The sequence below is a fragment of the Bactrocera dorsalis genome, chromosome 2, assembly GCF_023373825.1.
Source record: "Bactrocera dorsalis isolate Fly_Bdor chromosome 2, ASM2337382v1, whole genome shotgun sequence".
Classification (NCBI taxonomy): Eukaryota; Metazoa; Arthropoda; class Insecta; order Diptera; family Tephritidae; genus Bactrocera; species Bactrocera dorsalis.
This window is the reverse complement of record NC_064304.1, coordinates 5676070-5682698: the sequence shown is the minus strand read 5'-3', so window position 1 is coordinate 5682698 and position 6629 is coordinate 5676070.

The window sequence follows — 6629 nt, the reverse complement described above, 5'->3', positions numbered from 1 at the left end:
TTGAAAAGTAAAGTTCTCTTTCGACGAAAAAAGAAAAATTCAACAAGTCAATCATCATCTTCGTCTTGTTATATTGTGCAGAGGCATGAACGATGGCAACATCTGATCTGTCGGCGTTACAACGTTTCGAGTGAAAGTTTTTGCGAAAGATTTATGGGCCTTTGTGCATTGGCCACGACGAATACTGACAAATCATGGAAAACATCGATGGGAGTTAGTCACCAAACCATTTTAAACCATCTGCAGAAGGCTGGATACACAAAGAGCTTGATGTTTGGGTGCCGCATGATTTGACGCAAAAAATCCTTCTGGACCAAATCAACGCCTGCGATATGATGCTGAAACGGAATTAACTCGACCCATTTTTGATGCGGATGGTGACTGGCGTCGAAAAATGGATCACATACTGCAATATTAAGTAAAAGCGGTCGTGGTCGAAGGCCAGTGAATCGTTCCAAACAGTGGTCAAGTCGGGATTGACGGCCAGGAAGGTTTTGCTGGGTGTTTGGTGGGATTGGAAGGGAATCATCCACTATGAGCTGCTCCCAAATGGCCAGACGCTTAATTCTACCAACTACTGCGAACAACTGTACCGCTTGAAACTGGCGATCGACCAGAAGCGTCCAGAATTGGCCAACGGGAAGCGTGTAGTGTTCCATCAGGACAACGTCAGACCACACACTTCGTTAATGACTCGTCAGAAGCGACGGGAGCTCGGATGGGAGATTTTATAGCATCCATCATATAGCCCGGACATAGCGCCAAGTGATTACCACCTGTTCCTGTCCATGGCGAATGCCCTTATTGGTGTAAAGTTGAACTCATAAGAGGCTTGTGAAAAGTGACTATCCGAGTTCTTCAGATTATCGAGCGAAATGGCGCATATTTGAACTAAAGCTGATCACTGGGAAAGATATTTGACAACCTGATATATAAGGTATTTCCTTCTTACTAGAGTGGTTTGTTAATTAGTTTGTCTCAAAATAGTTGTAGAGTAGAATATTTCCGACTGTAGACAGTGATTGAGTAGCGGTAGGTCTATTGCATAAAAAGTTTAATTTGCATTGTAAGAAGATTAAGTTGGGCTCACATGCATGCCAGTACACCATAAATGACAACTACGTGAGAAATATAATAAATGTTCAATAATCAACCGGTTTCTGGAGCAGAACCCTGTCAACATGGGGGGTACCCATTACTACTCTTACAAATGTAAGAATATATGGATGAAAAGGAAGGCCGCAAATAAGTTTTTCAACACACACGCCAAGAGGTAACAAATTGATTTCGTTACACCGACTCACTACCTTTTGTGCCGCGAAGGCAGCATTACATGTGGTTGCCCTCTAAATAATAAAACAACTACAACAATACAGGAATGCGCCATAAGCAACACAATCATAATAAAAGGCACCAGGACCATCAGCATTTTTGGGGTTAATTTTACGATGCAAAATTTAATAAATTACCTCAACGAAACCACATACACACGAGCGCACATAAATAACTCGTACATACAAACACATATCACTCCAACACTTTGGCTGTACAAATACAAATAGGGAGTTATTATAAATACGCGTGCCGTCTAAGAAATATTGGGGGGCTGAGGTGCAAATGCTGTAACAACGGAAGTATTTAGATATGCGTATGTGTTGCAAAACGAATTTTCTGCACACGAGTGTTTGTATTTGGATTGTATACAGTGTTGGGGAAAATAAAAGCGTATTACAGAAAATTTTTGCTTCTGTTTTCAGCATCGATTATATCGATTACAGGAAACAGATGTTGTTGCAGTCGTATATCTCCAGTGCTACCAATCACATGAGTCATACCACATAGTGTTGGGAAGGTGGGATTTTAAGCTTCCCTTAATCAAAAAAAATTAAATTCGCGGAAGTTGAAAAAAAATTACACATGTTCAGAGATGAGGGAAAAAATGAAGAAAATCGCTTTATTTTGAAATTTTTGTATAAAAATGAAAGAATGCCGCGCAAGCCATCAATGAAATTTGTGAAGTTTACGGAGACGATGCTGTATGGGTTCGTGGAGCACAACAATGGTTCGCTCGCTTCCGTTCTGGAGATTTGGATGTGAAATCTTGCTTTGAGCCTATCGTTGAAAAAGTCGATGCCAAAATGGAAAAGATTGACAAAGACCGTCACATAAGCAGCCTTAACATGATGAGATTGAAGCAAGCAATCGAAAAAAAACGGCCAGAACTGATCAAGAGAAAGGACTTCGTTTTCCAGCAGGACAACGCTTGACCACACACATCTTTGATGACTCGGTAAAAACTGGGAGATCTTCGCTGGGAAGTTTTGATGCATACACCATATAGCCTTCACCTTGCATCATTGGACTACCATTTGTTTCCATCAATGCAGAACTTTGAGAACGAATTATGTTTTCTTCAGCACAGAATTCTAATATTGCGAACGCCAATGTGCTTGAGCACTGCTGCTAAAGTGTGCGTGATGTTGATAAATCCCAACAAAGTTTTTACTTACGCATGATTTATTTAAGTTATGAATCAATTTTATCGCAACAACAACACAAATAAAAAATTTACTAAATCTACGCAGCTGAAGGCAACCGGTTGGCAACTACGAAGGCAGCGGAAATAGTTACTACGAACCAAGGCTTGGCGAGGCGAAAAGTCAAGAAAGTGGTGTGTAAGGATAATTTTGTATGTGAGCGCACTCATATCTGTGTTAACGTACACGCTAAGATAAAGCAGCGAAAGAAGACGATGAAGAAGATGAAATACTTTTGCAGCTGAGCTGCTGCACGGAGAGAAAATGTAGGTCTGGTACTGTGAGTTCACAAAGTAATAATGTTTCGACTTGGGATTTCAAGTCCCAGCAAAGCGAAGTTTTGAAGAAATTGGTGGAATGGTGGAAAGAAATGCTCAGTGGATTAGAAATTTGAAGGAAATTGGGCTAAAGAATAATTGACGGTCTTTTCACCAAGTAAGCAGGAGAGAACAAATTTTTATATTAGTTTATTGACCTATTTTATTTATTACTAATATTAAAAAGCTCTCCTAGATTGTGAAATTAGTAAATGACTTGTTTAGTTTGTCATAAATTTATCAAAAGCTCAAATAAACTTTTTTAGTAACGAAAGTTGTGATCACATGCATTTAATCGAATATAATACTAAGAAATTTGTACGAGCTTTCACTTACAATTTTTTATCGAGCTTTTTCGCTTAATCAGTGGAGTTTTTGACGACAAAGGGTTCTTAAGAAAAAATTCTTATTATACAATCGTGGAGGAGCTTTCACTTATAATTTTTAATGGAGCTTTTTCACTTATTCAGTGAAGCTTTTTAAGGCAGTGAGACCTTAAAAAAAATTTTCTGAATATTAAAACTCTTTCACAGCAGCTTTTTCATGACATGGATGTACTAATGTGTAACTCCCTCACACTTTCTACGCCGATCGCCCAGCTTTTAAGAAAGCTTTCTCTATACCAACAACTTTTTCACAGTGTCTTATTGCCAGTTAAAGAGGTCGTTCACAGCTCCGTGTGCTACTTGGCCGGCTATACACACAAACTTAGCATTGCGAAAGCTTTTTTCTTTCATAAACAGTTAAGGTGGAAGAGTGGCAGCGGAGGCGGCAACAGCATAAGCATAAGCAACAGCGACAGCGATAAAAATTACTTTCAAACTTGTTGGCAACACCGTTGTAAACGTGCAACTTTCATGTTGAGGTGTTTCTAAGTTATTTATTATGATTTATATTTGCAGCGCTCTGTCTGTGTACGCTGTGCATGTGAGTAGCGGCGGCGGGCGGGTGTTGAAGTGTACGGGCGCTGAAGTGCGCGTGTGTGTGTACGGCGGCCAAATACGTTCGCTGTTATTTTGTATGCTTGTGGTTAGCATTTATATGGGGTTGTTTATTATTTACGGAAATTATGCTCTCAGGCGACTACGCGCTCCCGCCGCACGCGCTGCGGTAGCTTAGTTTTCGTCTTTACTTTCGCAGCGCTGAGCGATAAGGTAAATATTAGTTCTTAGAATCACGTTCAGAAGCAGTTCCGCGGTTAGCGGTGTTGTGGCTTACGAGACGCCTTCGATAACCTGGCCTCCTGAGTAATGGCCTTGGCGACACAGTGATGGCCGATATTTGGCATACAGAATGATAGCTGATGATAAATTGCAATCGAAATCGGCGCGAGTGAGCTTGCATATTAGGCGATTACTTTTATGCGCCTGTGTGCTATGTGTGTTAGTATGTGTGCTGCAGTATTGCATGGTATGATGAAATAAAAGTCCATTGTTGACAAATGACATCTATTAGGTTTGCTGATATAAAATGCTATTACACAACAATAACATTTGCCGGCTTTGTTTACTACTCGTCGGCGATAGCAGTGCTTGTCATCTACTATTGTTTACTAGTGCGGATTTGATAAGGAATTAACTGTGATTAGTATACTCGAATGAAGGCATGATAAATTTAATAAGCTCGAAGTATTATATTTTAATCTATATAGGTCCTCAACTATACAGGCAGTCATCGGTATGTATTCTCGAGATTAGGTTGGGATTGAGTTAGGATTAGGTTGGGATTAGGTTAAATTTTTCGCCAGATTAAAGCAATAATTGACTTCATGAGCAAAGATTGCATTTAAAAACATATTTACGATAGTTTTATCTTGCAAAGCCAGGTCTTGATCATGTTTTAGAATAAAAAAGAGAAGAAATATTCATTTATATCATCATTTAATTATACCCTGAACACGGTATACTAAGTTTGCCACGAAATTTTTAACAACTTGGAGGGTAATTCAAGATGTCAAAGGGTCTTCTTATATATAAATGATCAGTGTGACGAACTCAGTCGATTTAGTCATGTTCCTCTGTTTGGATATATGCGAACTAGCTCCTCGTCCTTTGGCCTCAAGAAATTGAAATTGATCGTCAAGAGACCAAGAAGGCTCTCATTTGTTGGAATCGCCGATGTCTAACCACTTTAATATAAAGCTGCCATACAAACGGTTGGATCAAAGACAAGTTCTAGTATGAAAATCTGTTTTTATTGGCGAAAGGTGTTATAGCTTCGGGAAAGTTAACATGGTTTTACCGTTTTTTTAATTGTTGAATCATGATATTCATGATTGCTCCATCACTATAAGAATCAGTCAGCCCAAAAGTAGATCCATAAAAATAACGAAGCAACGTTTTACCTCTGTAACTTCACATTCATTTTCGGCATGGGTTACTATAACCGTTAGTCTCGTTACTAAGTGGTTAGTGGTTTTCAGTACACGGTATAAGCATTGAAGATTATGAAATGAACATTTTCAAGAGGCTGTGATGGATGAAAACAATAAAAAATCCTCTAATGAGTTGAATGACACTAAAATGTGGCTGGTCGAGATTGCTGACACTTTTAAGTTATCAAAGGAGCTTGTTGCGCATATCTTTAATGAATCGGGGGGATCCGAAAGCTGTGCGTAAATGAGATACTACTGCTATGAGCAAAAAGATTTTGTTCATAATTTTAAGAGTCTTAATTTAGTTTTCAAAATCTATGTCGTTCCCCCGTTATAGTCCGTAGTGCAGTATTCTGGCATGTCTGAAGCCTTCTCGTCTGGGTTTTACTGCATCCAGGCGACCGTATTGGTGCGGTGTAGTTAACGACCGGCCGGCCGATTGCCTTGTATGTTACCAACAACGTTTGTTTGTTTTTTCCTTATGTGCTGCCGGCTTGCGATTTGCGAATTTGTTGCGGTTCTGTCTTTTGGCAATACTCGCAGTCGTATGAGGAGTAAAGGAGCACAGGCTGTCACGCCTAAAATCTTAGTGATATTGAGAGTCCGAATTTTAACACCATCGACTGCAATGTATAGGTCAAGTGTGTACTCCTTCGTCCACTTTGTGAATATGGTCGCTGTGGATATAGTGAGGCAGAATGGGAGGTTTCATTGCTCAACGTCTCTATCGTGCAATTAACAGCGTACGAGGTGACAGAAATTCCCTCTAATGGAGAAGGGAGTTTCGAAATGTAGGAAATTAACAGTAGCGGGGAGAGGACTGTACACATGATTGCCGACCACTCACGTACACTGTAGTTCATAGTCCACCTCTTCAACCTTGGAGGGAACGCAGATTTTTCGATGTCCTCTAGTACCGTTGTGTGGCTGACTGTGTCTCAAAGGCTTTTGACAAGTCTAACGCTGCGAGGATCGTCCACTCGCAGGGTGGATTTTGGTTGAGGCTTTGAACTATCTGAGCATTTATGATGCTAAGTGCTGTAGTGGTGCTGTGCCCTTTACGGTAGGCAAGCTGTTTGTTTTCTAGACTTAGGTGGAGAGTGAAAGTCACTTGGGCGTTTGAGTTTGCAGAAGTTACACGAAGCTAAATCAAGCAGTTTGGGCGATCGGAAGGAATTCGGAGTGCACCACACCTCGATAATCGCAGAAAACTGTCGCCATAACCTTGATTTTTGACAGGCTTCGACGTGGTTATTCGGCTTCGGCTCACCCTTGCCAATAAATTCGGCCAACTGATCGTCTATTTCCGGGACATATGCTCATCATAAGTAAAAGTACGTTTTATGACATTTTGGTAGTCAGAAAGCATCGCTTCACAGATGTTAACGCGACGCTGCTTTT